Source organism: Pecten maximus, chromosome 10 (assembly GCF_902652985.1).
Source record: "Pecten maximus chromosome 10, xPecMax1.1, whole genome shotgun sequence".
Lineage (NCBI taxonomy): Eukaryota > Metazoa > Mollusca > Bivalvia > Pectinida > Pectinidae > Pecten > Pecten maximus.
The window spans coordinates 7,166,494-7,184,075 of NC_047024.1; the positions used below are offsets into that span (position 1 = coordinate 7,166,494).

At 36.9% G+C, this 17,582-nt stretch overlaps 1 protein-coding gene across 1 annotated transcript in view; it reads left to right on the forward strand.

Moving 5' to 3' along the window:
- LOC117335641 (potassium voltage-gated channel subfamily A member 1-like) overlaps window positions 1-4,085 on the forward strand; it is a 49,178-nt gene extending 45,093 nt beyond the window's left edge. The window contains exon 2 of the mRNA XM_033895780.1: window positions 3,962-4,085. The gene's annotated coding sequence lies outside the window, so the exon portion shown is untranslated. The remainder of the gene's footprint in view (window positions 1-3,961) is intronic.
- The last annotated feature ends 13,497 nt before the right edge of the window (window positions 4,086-17,582 follow it).

Below are 17,582 nucleotides of genomic sequence, written 5' to 3' on the forward strand. Positions count from 1 at the left end.
TCTACATGTATAATGATCGCGAGTACCATATATACTCTACAGGTATAATGATCTCGAGAACCATACTCTACAGGTATAATGATCGCGAGTACCATACTCTACAGGTATAATGATCGCGAGTACCATACTCTACATGTATAATGATCGCGAGTACCATACTCTACAGGTATAATGATCGAGAGTACCATACTCTACAGGTATAATGATCGCGAGTACCATACTCTACAGGTATAATGATCGCGAGTACCATACTCTACAGGTATAATGATCGCGAGTACCACACTCTACAGGTATAATGATCGCGAGTACCATACTCTACATGTATAATGATCGCGAGTACCATACTCTACAGGTATATTGATCGCGAGTACCATACTCTACATGTATAATGATCGCGAGTACCATACTCTACAGGTATAATGATCGCGAGTACCATACTCTACATGTATAATGATCGTGAGTACCGTACTCTACAGGTATAGCAGTGTTGTTATGATTATGTCTTGTTCTAGACTAATTAATCTAGATAGTGAATGATCTGATCAAACTCTCAATATTCTTCAATGATTCTTGGTTCAGTTAAGTGCAAGTGTAAAGCATGTGTAAGGCATGTGTGAAGTCTATCTTCTAGTCATCACAACAGATTTATAGATACAAGCCTAATTACAAGAGATCTATGATGTAATAAAAGGCCCTTTTTATATATATAATGTCACAAAATGGGAGGAAAGTACTGTTGTATAGATCGATTATATACCTGAAAGGATTTATCCTTTAATTTGAAGGATATGCCAATTGTTGATTAAGATCAGTGCTGAAATGCATCCTAATGATCATTTGTAATGTAGATACACTTGACAGGTTTGATGAGACAGCTTATCAGGTGTTTCCCTTTTATCAATACCTGTCGGTTTCTCGGGTTTCACCGGGAATTGGTTACTGGAGGGGACTATGGTGTTTGTCTCCATGGCTGTCATCTGCCTGGTCGTCCAGATGTTGGTTTCCAGATGAAAACTTGAGAAAAGTTGTATGGATTTGAATGAATCTTCATTCAATGTTAGGTTATGAGGTAATACATAGTGGGATTGAGTTAGGGGTTGAACGTCAACTGTAAAGGTCACATTGCAAAAAACGTATTTTTCATCAAATTTTGGTTTACAAATGATAACTTCAGAAAGGATGGATGGATTTGGTTGAAACTTCATAAAATGTTAGCTGATGAGAAAATACATAGTGGGATCGAGTTTGGGGTCGAAAGGGCAACTACGAAGGTCACTTGCTTTGATTTTCAGATGATCACTTCAGAAAGGGTTGATGTTTTTGGTTGAAACTTTATAAATGCAATGTCAGCTATATTGAGGTAATGTTTGGGGTCAAAAGGTCAATTATAAAGGTCACTGTTGCAAAAATAAGGTTTTCATCACCATATTCTCATTTCAGGCTCATTAGCTTCATAAAATAGTTAAGAAATGATTGTTAAAATGAGACAGCTGTTCATTGTTATCAAGGTTCATGTTGCTTAGAAAATTTAATTGACAGCAGGGAACGAGTGTTGCATTCAACACTAACAGTAAGCTTGTTAAACTATGGTGGATATTTGGAGATTGCCCATAATACTAATAATTAACTTGAAGGATTGAGAGATCTAGCATCTGGAAGTTTGAGATATAAGGGGTGCTTGATTCAAAATAAATGGCATTCTAAAATGTCAGTTTTACATGTAAATTGAAATGTAATAATGTAAAAAGAAATACATCATTATAATTAATATCTGAAGTATGATCATGCATTTGGGATTTATTAATACATGTAAAACATAACTTTCCAGGCTAGCTGACAGTTCTGGGCTGTTGATGATGAAAATAATGATGTGCTACTCGGTGGTGTTGTATATGTTGTATATCGACCGATGATTTAGCGTAACATTTGTAGCATGTCTTGATGATGAGGGCTATTCTTGGCATGTCCAACCAATATTTTCTGTGCATATAGATAGGAGCCAGATTTTATGAGGTTTGCTCTTAATTGCATGCAAATGTTGCTTCTAACAATGTAAGAAATTCTCATGAGATTTGAAGCAATCACTCGCCTAGCTGACATGGCAACGAACAATGTCAGTCTTTTGACTTTGACATTATACACGGTCATTGTCATATGGAAGCTTGCTTGGTTAGAGATCTTGTCATGTTCACAGTTGACATTATACTTGGTCATTGTCATGCAGAAGCTTGTTTGGTTAGAGATCTTGTCATGTTGACGGCTATTGAGTTCCATTGTGTTTTTAAATTTTAAATGTCTGTCAAGTTTTGTCATCACTAGATGGCATTGTGGGCTTGAATCAACAGTGTTATTAATTAGACCATTTTCAGAATGATGTACCATATTTATCTCCATATACCAGGGTAAGTCCTGGGCTTCCCACAAATAAGCCCCCTTCTACATTTTTTGTATCAATTTAAACATAGTAAGCAAAAAGTGGTTCACAAGTAAGCCCTCCCTAAAATTTAATACAGAACTATTACACTAGGGAGGGGACTTTTTGAGGATGCATTTTAAAGGTTATTTTTTATTGTCTCTGACATTATATTGAGGTCATATAGTGTAATAAGATGTACCAATGTCTATGGAGTCCTTCCTGAATCAATGTGACATCCCTCTAGCAATAACATTAGAAGGTATTTTATAGATTGTGATCAACAAAAGACTTGATATAAAGTCATCTACAACAGCTACTACTGAAGATGGGTTGTGATCCTGGGTCCCTAGGTCAAGGTCACTTACTATCTATAGAGAAGCATCAATTAATTCACTTAACATCCCCCTAGTGACTTCTTCATTTATTGTGGTTTGATTACATTACATTCATGAGGGCCATGTAGGAAAATATCTTGAAGGAGTTGTTGTTTCAGCATTCCAAGGTCAAGGTCATTGTTACTATTAACAGAACATTAACCAACTCAGTGACATCATTCCACAGTAAAAGCCAGTATTGTTATTTATACACATTTTTTTGGGGCAATTATAATTCTAAGTGCATTGGAAGAGAGAGAGTTCATGTCTTGCAGACATTTCCTGTCTTTATTAATTCCGATTTCTTAGAAACAACAACAGGATGTGATGTTTACATTATACAATAGGTTTCCTGACATTAAGTTTTTCATTAATTTACCATTGGTATAGGATGTTAAATGTCTGTCCATAAAATGCTTCTGTTTCTGTTTCTCCATAAAATGCTTCAGTTTCCCTAGCTGTTAACCATCATATACCAAATGGCATATATACACCCTTGAAAATGGCTCTTAATGTCACTGGAATAAAAATAATTCCATTTACCATCCTCTATCAAACTGTTCACCTTGTGGGTTTAGGATCCTATCTATCAACATGGTATCTCTGTAGATACAGTCAGCGTTGAGGTGTGAAGCATGCCTTGTTGGAGCATTGAATCCTCCATCTTTAGACAGCTTCCCTACAAATACACACAAGAGTTGGTGGATTACTGTTACCAATGTAGGAAGCTAGCTTATCCAGTGTGTCCTTATCCGCACTTATAGAGAAATGCAGGTTTAATGACAACTTGTTCTGTCAGAAACTGCCAATTTGAATTCCCTACAGTTCAACATCAACTGCTAATAAGGAGGCAGGCTCAACCATTTCAAATTCAGACTTAACTCACTAAATTAGGAGTTGCATAATGGGCCATCATCACAAAAAACCCACCCCAATTAACAATTAGAAGTAAAATGTAAAAGGAGTATAATGTAAGAACAGCAATTAGAAGTATTAAGTAAAAAATATCCATGTGAATCGTGATGCAAATTGAAATCTTGGCATTTGTCTGTGCTTTACTATTGGACATTGCCTACAAAATGCTATAAAATTAATTTATCAGATAAAGTCAGAGACTTTATTTTACGACAGTTGCAAAACAAGTTTTAGAAACTTACATTTATCACTCTAGTTTGGCTGGATGGAAGCATGTGAGGGTCTTACTGTGCAAGGAAACTGGAATAACCGGGGAAAACCCGCAGAGTCCGATGGATAAACCCCATACCTTTCTACATCCAACTGGAGAATCGAATCCTTGGCGCTTAGATGAAAGGCAAGTGTGTTATTGTATGTATATTAGCAGTTATGATAAATGACCATGTTTTCTGCTGAGCTCAGAAGTTTTAGAAATCGGTCTATGAGTATACAGTGAGTATTAAAATACATTATAAATCAGTATACCACACAAATTTAAATAGGTACTAAAATCAATATTAGCATACTTATTGAAACATTTAAGTATTATTCCAGTTCCAGATCACTTACTTCTGAATAGCTTTTACAAACAATCTATACATGGAGAATGTTGGACCAGATTTTACTCTATTCATTACATTTTAGCCTGTTTTCAAAGTAACATGTTTTATCTGGTTATAATGCTCATTATTTCATATAACTTCCTGTTTCATCTCACATTCTGATGCGCCACTTTTTGTTTTTGGCTATAACGGTTAGGTCCTAAACTTATTTTTCCCAGACACTGCAGGGCTGGAAATATGGCATCATAGCAAGGTTTTGCTGTGTGCAGATCAACTTTGCTTGTTCGTTTACTGGGTTTTGGCTCTTTAAACAGCCATGGTAATTTTGAAGCAGAGTGTTTTGTTGTAGCTGGTGACTACCTCATAAGACATCGAAATGGAGGCCTGTGACATGACAGCTAAATGTTTGTTAAAGTGCCTTGTACAAGAACACAACAATGACATCACAGAATGTTCTTCCTGAAAAACACGAACCGTACATGGTAGGGGTCAAACTACACACAAGAGCTCATCAAGTCCTCCAGTCACATAGATACACATACTAATTTGTATGAAGCTAACTGAGGCTGGTAGGTTGAGTCAGCTTATAATGGTCATTAATTGATTGACTCATGGTCAACCAAAGGAAAGATACACCTGTTGAAATGTCAATCAATGACTTTGGTATGAAATATCAGAGGACAGATCATAAAAATCTTTCCTTTTTTAGAATCGGCCATGTGTGTAAATATGATGTGACACTGATCAATGTGTGAAGAATGCTGCTGTATATAGGTATATTGTGTATACAGATACAGCATTGTCACAGCTACTCTGATAATCAATACAGAATTTGTATGTACAAAACGAGTTTACAGGTACGTAGAATAATTTAATTATTTACATCAGTGTAGTAAATATATTATACGTGCAATGATATCCCTTCTTGGGTAGGCTGCCTTTAGTACGTCCCCTGGGTCATCATGAAGACTCAATGTCATGCTGTGACTATATATGTAAAATAGCATATGCTGGGGTTCTGTATGTTGGTAAGTCCCTAGAGTCGGTTGGTACAGGTGAGGCGTAGCAATCAATGCTTGGTGATGAGTCCTGATCCCTGTTGGGATAATACGCTATGGTACAGGACAATAAGGGATGTATTTACTCAAGCTGTACGCAGTACACAAACCTGGCAAGGTCTACATACCACCAGGTTCACCTGCCAATGTCGCAGGTAGTTTTCTCAAAGTACGTCATCACTTAATGACCAAATAATCAGATTATAAGACTGCCTATTCAGCGTCTTGTGAGCGAGAGTGTAAATGTTTTCTAACTGAAATAAAATGTAATATTTTAAACATGTTTAATCATTACCTTGATATTCATTCATTACTCATTATCCAAATAGACTACATCTGTACTTGAATTTATTTAATTTGATTAAAGCAAAACATAATTACCTTGGTAACTTTCCTGGCAGCGAATATTAATGTATTCAGAATTGTTTATCATTGTGTCATTGACTTTTTCATGGTAAGATATCTGGAAAATATTAGATTCATGCTTTTAATGAAAAAATCTTGTAAAATTTGTATAAGCCTAAAATCTAAAGTGAAACATGAATTTTCTTGAGTTCAAAGCAATATGATAAATGTTATACCTTTTTTCCTGTGTGAATGGAAAGCATTACAAGGAGGCCCTTTCTGATGCAACATGATAAGAAAATAATTTTCATGTATAAATATTAAAAAATAAGATTCCCCTGTTCATATAACAAATGTGCCCAGAATGATCCTTGATGATTATATTATTGTAAAATACTAAGTGTAGTCTCCTTATTGGACTTGCAGTTTACATTCAATGTGGGTCACACACAGGGATTAACATAATCTTATACTCAGAGTATTAATTATGATGTACATACATTGACTCTTGAAAATACAAATGAAAATGCATTTTAGTGATCAGAGGTTATGGCTGTACATTTTATCAGAAAGGATTTCAAAGTTGTAAATATAGTAAATGTGTGTTGTAAATATAATTGAAGTCTATATTTCACTGGGGTGAATCCCTCACATCCTCCTTTGCAATATCAATACTCGATTTAGTGGCCCTCACACGTAATTCAGCCCTTCGAACCAATTAACTGACCTTCTAACTCTGTAGTCAGGACCCTGCCACCCCAAACCCTGTACTTACAACCCGCCCAACACTGTAGTCTGGACCCCACCACCCCAAACCCTGTACTTACAACCCGCCCAACACTGTAGTCTGGACCCCACCACCCCAAACCCTGTACTTACAGTCCGCCCAACACTGTAGTCTGGACCCCGCCACCCCAAACCCTGTACTTACAACCCGCCCAACACTGTAGTCAGGACCCCACCACCCCAAACCCTGTACTTACAGTCCGCCCAACACTGTAGTCTGGACCCCACCACCCCAAACCCTGTACTTACAGTCCGCCCAACACTGTAGTCTGGACCCCACCACCCCAAACCCTGTACTTACAACCCGCCCAACACTGTAGTCTGGACCCCGCCACCCCAAACCCTGTACTTACAACCCGCCCAACACTGTAGTCTGGACCCCACCACCCCAAACCCTGTACTTACAACCCGCTCAACACTGTAGTCTGGACCCCACCACCCCAAACCCTGTACTTACAACCCGCCCAACACTGTAGTCTGGACCCCACCACCCCAAACCCTGTACTTACAACCCGCCCAACACTGTAGTCTGGACCCCACCACCCCAAACCCTGTACTTACAGTCCGCCCAACACTGTAGTCTGGACCCCACTGTTTTCCTTGATTATGTCAACCCCGCCAATTGTTCTTGAGTAACCCCACTCCTTACTACAACTCAAATCCACAGGACTTCAATTCCAGCTGACTTAAAAGAACAGTTACACACCATGGAAGCAAAGTTTCTGTTGTCCAACAGTAAACCCTGGCTTGATCAATAAAAATAGTGTGTTAAAGTCTAGATCCCTAAGGTAATGAAAAAGGCTGGAATTCTGCCCCTAGACATTAACAGTGCATGGCATGGAATCGTTTTCTCACAATATTTTCCGATGTTCTTTTATAATGACCATGATTGTGTGTAGGCTTAGAATCAGCCAACTGTTTGTGTGTAGGCTTAGAATCAGCCAACTGTTCAGTATTACCAGTAAACTGGAGGTGGCATATAGACTTATAGGTGGTAAATGTACATAGTTTTTATGTCTTCGAGTCAAGACTTTATTTTATTCTCATGTAAGCGTTTGGCACTTCTTTTATTACCAAGTTCTTGGCATGCAAACACAATGCTAGTTAAAATGATAAAAATGGATCCAACCAATTCTGGATTTAAAGGGTGTTAATAACAGTATTTTGATAAAAAAAAAAGATTACAAAGAAAATGTATTAATTCTTTGTTCTTTTTTTTTGCTACTTAGTATTCAAAAAGATAATCAGAATAAGCTTACAACAATTACATTTGGTACATCAAACAGCCTTAAGTCTCCATGACACAATAGGTAGCATGCAGTCTTAAGTCTTAATTGTCACAGTATGAAAGTAGCTAGCTTATATTTACATTACAGCCTTAAATCTCCATGTCACAGTATGGAGGTAACATACAGCCTTAAGCCTCAATGTCACAGTATGGAGATAACATACAGCCTTAAATCTCCATGTCACAGTATGGAGGTAACATACAGCCTTAAGCCTCAATGTCACAGTATGGAGGTAACATACAGCCTTAAATCTCCATGTCACAGTATGGAGTAACATACAGCCTTAAATCTCCATGTCACAGTATGGAGGTAACATACAGCCTTAAGCCTCAATGTCACAGTATGGAGGTAACATACAGCCTTAAATCTCCATGTCACAGTATGGAGTAACATACAGCCTTAAATCTCCATGTCACAGTATGGAGTAACATACAGCCTCAAATCTCCATGTCACAGTATGGAGTAACATATGGCCTTAAGTCTCCATGTCACAGTATTTAGGTAACATACAGCCTTAAGTCTCCATATCACAGTATGGAGATAACATATGGCCTTAAGTCTCCACGTCCCAGTATGGATGTCACTTACAGCCTTAAGTCTCCATGTCCCAGTAGGGATGTCACTTACAGCCTTAAGTCTCCATGTCCCAGTATGGATGTCACTTACAGCCTTAAGTCTCCGTGTCCCAGTATGGATGTCACTTACAGCCTTAAGTCTCCATGTCCCAGTATGGATGTCACTTACAGCCTTAAGTCTCCATGTCACAGTATGGATGTCACTTTCAGCCTTAAGTCTCCATGTCCCAGTATGGATGTCACTTACAGCCTTAAGTCTCCATATCACAGTATGGATGTCACTTACAGCCTTAAGTCTCAATGTCCCAGTATGGATGTCACTTACAGCCTTAAGTCTCCATGTCACAGTATGGATGTCACTTGCAGCCTTAAGTCTCCAAGTCACTTTATGGAGGTAACATGCAATCTTAAATCTCCATGTCACAGTAATTAAGATAACATATACCCAAGTTCCATTACTGGGCTTTTACAGCTTCCCTGATTTTTACTGTTACACAATTAAGTGTCATGGAAACCAGTGTGATTTTGATATAATTTGCTACTGGTAAGGTCAATAGTAGATAGATTCAATTATGTTGTACAGAATATTTCCTTATTGGAAATCCATGGAAGGGTAAAATTAGTTATACATCAATCGGCTCTTTCTATTACTGTCTGATAAGTCAAAAGGTCATCATTATACTATATCCCATGCTACCAACATTCCACTCTAAGACTCAAAAGGATGAGAAGATTGACATCAACCATGCAACCTTTTCCTTAGATTCAAATGGTGTCATTGACACCAGTCTATCTGTGAATGGAAAGGGTGTTATTTTCATCAGTCTGTCTTTGAATTAAAGGCAGACATTGGCACCAGTCTATCTGTGAATTAAAGGCAGACATTGGCACCAGTCTATCTGTGAATTAAAGGCAGACATTGGCACCAGTCTATCTGTGAATTAAAGGCAGACATTGGCACCAATCTATCTGTGAATTAAAGGCAGACATTGGCACCAATCTATCTGTGAATTAAAGGCAGACATTGGCACCAATCTATCTGTGAATTAAAGGCAGACATTGGCACCAATCTATCTGTGAATTAAAGGCAGACATTGGCACCAATCTATCTGTGAATTAAAGGCAGACATTGGCACCAATCTATCTGTGAATTAAAGGCAGACATTGGCACCAATCTATCTGTGAATTAAAGGCAGACATTGGCACCAATCTATCTGTGAATTAAAGGCAGACATTGGCACCAGTCTATCTGTGAATGGAAAGGGTGTTATTTTCATCAGTCTGTCTTTGAATTAAAGGCAGACATTGGCACCAATCTATCTGTGAATTAAAGGCAGACATTGGCACCAATCTATCTTTGAATTAAAGGGTGACATTGGCACCAGTCTGTCTGTGAATGGAAAGGGTGACATTGGCAACAGTCTGCCTTGATTCCTAAGACTCAAAAGGTGTGAAGTGGAATAAATCTTTAAGTAAGAGTAATTAGATGGCATCAGACTGCTTTATTAGCTAATTAAGTTACATTGCTGACTTGTCCGTCTCATTAATGAATAGTCAGTATGTCTAAGAATGATACAAATGGATGCAGTGTCTATCTGTACAGTCAAATGAGGTCAATGCTTGGTTTAGAGTATAAAACTTGACTTTTTCATTAAGTGACTTACAGTACTGTAAATGGACATATTTTAGCGGTTATCTTATTTTAGTGTTTTTTGCACTGGAAACACTCCACTAAATTTCCTAATTGTACATCTACATTGATGTCTATGGCAATCATTGTTGTTGCACTAATTCATCGTTATGCTAATCTGTTTTAATTTGGTTTAGTGATAAAATCTGAGTGTGTCAAATAAAGTACTTTTACAGTAGTTGATTCCTTGACAATTATAAGAATTCCTGAAAACTTTGTAGAAGAAGAATTGAAGCTGAGGCTGTAAACCCCAGTGATTTTATACAGATGGTGATATGTACTGATTTTATACAGATGGTGATATATACTGATTTTATACAGATGGTGATATATACTGATTTTATACAGATGGTGATATATACTGATTTTATACAGATGGTGATATATACGGTTTGTTTGTTCAGCACTGTCTAGCATCGTGGACATTGTCTGAGAGGTAGAGGTATACTTGACACAGCCATTTATGGACACATGAGTTAAAGTCGTGGGTAGTGGATACGTTTGTTACATGATCATGATCCAATTGTTCGACAGACAAAAATATGACCATTCCTTCTGAACAATTTACTCCTATCATAAAATATGGTTATGAACCGTCTAGTACATGTATGTCATCTATTCTGCTTGGTAACTTTGGACAGAAGATTACATTACTGTGAAATGATAGGATAGGTAACTTTGGACAGAAGACTACATTACTATGAAATGATGGGATAGCCTGTAAATATCTTTAAGTCATGAACAGTCTGACAACAGTAATTACCTGGCATTGGGTTCATACCGTAGTAAAGGTTGCATGCAGTTTTACACCTGGTAATTATATAGTGTCTCGTAATTATTGTCTAATTATATTTTATCCTACAATAAACACAAATGAAAACACATAATTTACAACTAAAAGTGTAAACAAGATCGATTGATTTAGCAGACAATGAACTAATAGACAATGTATATGAGATTATTACCAGGCATAGACATATTTATAAATAGATTCGGTAGCAATGTTGCAATCTTCAAAATTACCATACTGGGTGTTATTTAATAGTGCATTGTATTCATTTTTTTGTCTTTCTGAAATGGGACTTGAGTTAAAGTCAATTTTCTGTCAATGAAAGGTGATTTTACTGATTCATTCATCTGTAGAAAATTATATAACATCGTAAACATCCTAGGTCATTTTGAGGCAGGGTCTCCTTGTAGTAGTTGGTGACTCCCTCGCTGAACATCATTAAGGGATGCCTGTCACATGCCATCTATAGCAATTAGTATAATGTGTCTTGTTTCAAGGACACGACCATGAAAGCAAAGTAACAGTAGAGTATATACATTTGAATCTCAATATCATGAATATGCCCAATACTACTTAAATATATATAGATATAATAAACATATGAGAAAACCTTGTAAAGCAAAGAGCTATCAGATATATAGCTTGTATGTTTTACTTTACATTTATGCTTTATGAAAATTATTCCGTCTTTAACAATAATGAGCTATTTACACCAAAGTCTTACCCAAATAATAATAATTTGGTGAAATTACCATGTAGACTGCAGTGGAGAAGAATGCCTTGGTATAATGGTAACAGGAGTCATTAAACTAATATTGAATCATTCCCAAGTATTGCAAAATTCTTAACAGGATTTGTTTATCGCATCCGAACCTTGAATGTTTATGATATATTTCCTCAGTGTTCAGATCATGCTGTATATGAACGGGAAGCACCTGTTTGTATGCAAATGTATAGCATCGTAGTAATAAGCATGTAACAATCCTACAAGTGTCTAGATAGAAACTCTAAAATAAAAGCAACATAATTATAATGTCTTAAGTCTACAGCTGCAGTAGTTGAAAAAATAATTAATGATGAAGAACATTAATTTTTGTTTTTTTTTATTATTAATTTCTGAAAAAATGTAGTATGCTAATTTTTGCTAATGCATTAATTGTTCCAGTATGAGTTTAATTACATGTACAAGATAAGTCAGTTTCTAAATATTCTTACATTGGCAGACATCCATAATTCATTATCGAGATAACTTACTATAGTCAGCCATGGTATGATATTTACAAACTAGATACCATAAACATGAATGTTCTATTGACAGATTATCAGGAAATTGTTGTTTGTTTGTGTGACATACAGTCCTTCTTGATTCCAATTTCACAAGTTGAAAATACTACCCAAAAATCTATCCATTTTAACTGTAAATGATAAAGACATCAAATGTTTTATTTTGGGATCACATGCTGAACATGAGCTAAAAGTAGTATGTATTGGTGCTGTATCTGTATCCATCCATCTGTCGTTTGGCACTTGACCCATAATTCAAGGCCACAACCCACAAACAACTTCTGATGAACTGAAAGGCCTAGAATAATATTTGATGAATATTTTCAGGTTGTTTGAAGTATATTTGATGTTTTGTTTAAATTACCCTTACCTGATACAATGTAAGTTTGCAATTGGAATGCTCATATAATTTGTCTCCAATAATTTTACTGAATGTCAAGGTCAAAACTAGATATGGACACCATGAAAGCATAGAAAGGTCCTATCTATACATCTCATGATAAAGCTGGAGAAACAAGCTTTAACGATATAACTGATAAAGAAAAGAATAACATTAAAAGTTTTCATGATTTAAAATTAACAGAGTATACCTATAATCATGGTCATGGATTGCCTTGTATGATTAGGGGTACAGTTGATCAAACCTACTGTCCATTTCTGCATACTTTTAGAAACAAATTTTGAGGATATAGTTATACCTGGCAGCACATGATAATACCAAAGGAATGTGTATATGACTGTTTAATGTGTATATCTTGTGTGAGGGCATCATGTCTTAATGAAAATATAGCTTATTTCTATCAGTATTATGTGTAAAAGTCGTGGAGGTAATACTGACATAATTAAAAGATCCTATATACATTATATAGCCTGCTGCACTAAACGGCACAAAAGAAACCAATTAGATGATTAGATAGGTATGGAAGACCATCAGCCATGAACAGAATCAGGCAGACTAGAACCAGAGATACCTCTATGTAACTAACATGTGACATAAGTAGGATACTCCCCCAATATACAACCCCACATCCCATAATGGCTGACCTCTGAAGCTCAACAGATTCTTCATCTGGTTCCACTCAACTCTTGTATTCTTAGTCATAGAGGTGCTTGCATCATATGAAAATGTCAAGGTCAGACAGAAGTGTGTCAATTGTGTCTTTGATCATTCAGACATACAAATCTTTACTATGTGCTAATAGATTTTTTGAGAATTTTTAAGGAGATTTTCAGCATTTACAAGGCTTCATACAACAAAGCACAATACGTCCAATACCGTAATTATCCAGCAATAAGCCTCTTCCTGGTAAAAGACCCACCCATGTCTACAGTAAAGCAAAAATTTGATGTTGATCCCAACCCTGAAAGACATCAAAAGTTATGCATGAAAAAACATGAAAAACTATCGCTGAGAAGACACTAAATGTGATGCTTGAAAAAACACCAAAAGCTATCGCTGAGAAGACAATTAACGTAATGCTTGAAAAAACATCAATATTTATGCATGAAGTTATGCTTGAGAAGAGACCAAATGTTACAATTCATTATCTGGTGGCCCTACATGTAAACATACATACTTAAGATCAATAGTTTTAATGATTGCCAGTAAGCCTTATTTGCATAAAGTCAATCATCGCTAGTGTTGTGTACCAATTAGTTAAAAGCTCCTGTACAACAAGGATGATAATGATGATGACCAGGAGAAAGCATCAGTGACCTCAAATTGATCTTCAAGTGGCAGCCATATTGAGAAAATAAATTGAAGAGGTAAACATCCATTATGTTTTGGTTACTATGATTAAGGAACTCTGCGATCTTGTTGATCATATTAATTATTGTACAGACCTAAAGACTGTCAGGCATTCAGAAAGCTAGGATCTCATAGACTTCAAATCTTCTGTATTGCCATTTAAAAATGACTAATTGCAGTTGTAAAATGAATTGAAGTTTTTAACTAAATGTGATTTCTTTTCTAACAGACAATTTTCTAATTTTAAGGTCACCTGAGATAATCCTAAGTGACCTGTTGCAATCACCTTGATTGCCCCTTATCGTGCACTGATCGTGGATGAAAAAAAAAACACATTTTCAATACTTCTCAACAACCAAAGGTCCAGGGTCATGATATAAAAACTGTAGCATACTGTGATAGAGACCTACCAAATTTGTTCAAATGAACGACCTTGACCTGCTTTCTACAGTTATATCATAGTTCAGGTTGGTTTATATCAGAGCGCAACCAGAGTTCTATTATAAGTTCAGATTGGTTTATATTGGAGTGTGATGAGAGTTCTATATAAGCTATATATGTGCTTATAATATAAGATATATTTATGTAAATCCAGATAGTCAACCAAGATTTCCTATATCCATGTTCATATTTCGTTTTTTTCCGGATATCAATGTTGCATGTACGATTGGTCTGAGATGATAGAACTTGCTTACACATATACTATAACGGTAAGGTGGAGGGAGAGTAAAGAATATACTATAACGGTAAGGTGGACGGGAGTAAATATACTATAACGGTAAGGTGGAGGGAGTAAAGAATATACTATAACGGTAAGGGTAGTAGGGAGTAATATACTATAACGGTAAGGTGAGGAGGGAGTAAAGGGATATACTATAACGGTAGGTGGAGGGAGTAAAGAATATACCTATACGGTAAGGTGGAGGGAGTAATATACTCTAACGGTAAGGTGGAGGGAGTAAGGATCACTATAACGGTAAGTGGGAGGGAGTAAAGGATAATACTGTAACCGGTAAGGTGGGGGAGTAAAGGATATACTGATAACGGGTAAGGTGGGATGGGAGTAAAGATATACTATAACGGTCAAGGTGGAGGGAAGTAAAGTAAAGGATATACTATACGGTAAGGTGGAGGGAGGTAAAGAATATACTAGTAACGGTAAGGTGGAGGGAGTAAAGAATATACTATAACGGTAAGGTGGAGGGAGGTAAGAATATACTATAACGGTAAGGTGGAGGGAGTAAAGGATATACTATAACGGTAAGGTGGAGGGAGTAAAGAATATACTATAACGGTAAGGTGGAGGGAGTAAAGAATATACTATAACGGTAAGGTGGAGGGAGTAATATACTATAACGGTAAGGTGGAGGGAGTAATATACTATAACGGTGAGGTGGAGGGAGTAAGGATATACTATAACGGTAAGGTGGAGGGAGTAAGATATACTATAACGGTAGGTGGAGGGAGTAAAGAATATACTATAACGGTAAGGTGGAGGGAGTAAAGAATATACTATAACGGTAAGGTGGAGGGAGTAAAGGATATACTATAACGGTAAGGTGGAGGGAGTAATATACTATAACGGTAAGGTGGAGGGAGTAATATACTATAACGGTAAGGTGGAGGGAGTAAAGGATATACTATAACGGTAAGGTGGAGGGAGTAAAGAATATACTATAACGGTAAGGTGGAGGGAGTAAAGAATATACTATAACGGTAAGGTGGAGGGAGTAAAGAATGTACTATAACGGTAAGGTGGAGGGAGTAAAGGATATACTATAACGGTAAGGTGGAGGGTCAGTAAAGAATATACTATAACGGTAAGGTATAGGGAGTAATATACTATAACGGTAAGGTGGAGGGAGTAAAGAATATACTATAACTGTAAGGTGGAGGGAGTAAAGGATATACTATAACGGTAAGGTGGAGGGAGTAAAGGATATACTATAACGGTAAGGTGGAGGGAGTAATATACTATAACGGTAAGGTGGAGGGAGTAAAGGATATACTATAACGGTAAGGTGGAGGGAGTAATATACTATAACAGTAAGGTGGAGGGAGTAAAGAATGTACTATAACGGTAAGGTGGAGGGAGTAATATACTATAACGGTAAGGTGGAGGGAGTAAAGAATATACTATAACGGTAAGGTGGAGGGAGTAAAGAATATACTATAACGGTAAGGTGGAGGGAGTAAAGAATATACTATAACGGTAAGGTGGAGGGAGTAAAGAATATACTATAACGGTAAGGTGGAGGGAGTAATATACTATAACGGTAAGGTGGAGGGAGTAAAGAATATACTATAACGGTAAGGTGGAGGGAGTAATATACTATAACGGTAAGGTGGAGGGAGTAAAGGATATACTATAACGGTAAGGTGGAGGGAGTAAGAATATACTATAACGGTAAGGTGGAGGGAGTAAAGGATATACTATAACGGTAAGGTGGAGGGAGTAAAGAATATACTATAACGGTAAGGTGGAGGGAGTAATATACTATAACGGTGAGGTGGAGGGAGTAAAGAATATACTATAACAGTAAGGTGGAGGGAGTAAAGGATATACTATAACGGTAAGGTGGAGGGAGTAATATACTATAACGGTAAGGTGGAGGGAGTAAAGAATATACTATAACAGTAAGGTGGAGGGAGTAAAGGATATACTATAACGGTAAGGTGGAGGGAGTAAAGAATATACTATAACGGTAAGGTGGAGGGAGTAAAGGATATACTATAACGGTAAGGTGGAGGGAGTAAGATATACTATAAACTGTAAGGTGGAGGGAGTAAAGAATATACTATAACGGTAAGGTGGAGGGGAGTAAAGAATATACTATAACGGTAAGGTGGAGGGAGTAAATATACTATAACGGTAATGTGGAGGGAGTAAAGATATACTATAACAGTAAGGTGGAGGGAGTAAAGGATATACTATAACGGTAAGGTGGAGGGAGTAAAGAATATACTATAACGGGAAGGTGGAGGGAGTAAAGAATATACTATAACGGGTAAGGTGGAGGGAGTAAAGGATATACTATAACGGTAAGGTGGAGGGAGTAAAGGATATACTATAACGGTAAGGTGGAGGGAGTAAAGAATATACTATAACGGTAAGGTGGAGGGAGTAAAGAATATACTATAACGGTAAGGTGGAGGGAGTAAAGATATACTATAACGGTAAGGTGGAGGGAGTAATATTATAACGTAGGTGAAGTAAAGTATACTATAACGGTAAGGTGGAGGGAGTAAAGATATACTATAACGGTAAGGTGGAGGGAGTAAAGAATATACTATAACGGTCAGGTGGAGGGAGAAAGAATTACTATAAGTAAGTGAAGTAATATACTATAACGGTAAGGTGGAGGAGTAAAGGATATACTATAACGGTAAGGTGGAGGGAGTAAAGAAAGTAGATATATACTATAACGGTAAGGGGAGGGAGTGTAAGATATACTATAACGGTAAGGTGGAGGGAGTAAAGAATATACTATAACGGTAAGGTGGAGGAGTAATTAACGTAAGTGAATATACTATAACGGTAAGGTGGAAGGGAGTATAAAGGTATAGGTGATATACTATAACGGTAAGGTGGTGGGGAGTAAAGAATATACTATAACGGTAAGGTGGAGGGAGTAAAGGATATACTATAACGGTAAGGTGGAGGGAGTAAAGAATATACTATAACGGTAAGGTGGAGGGAGTAAAGAA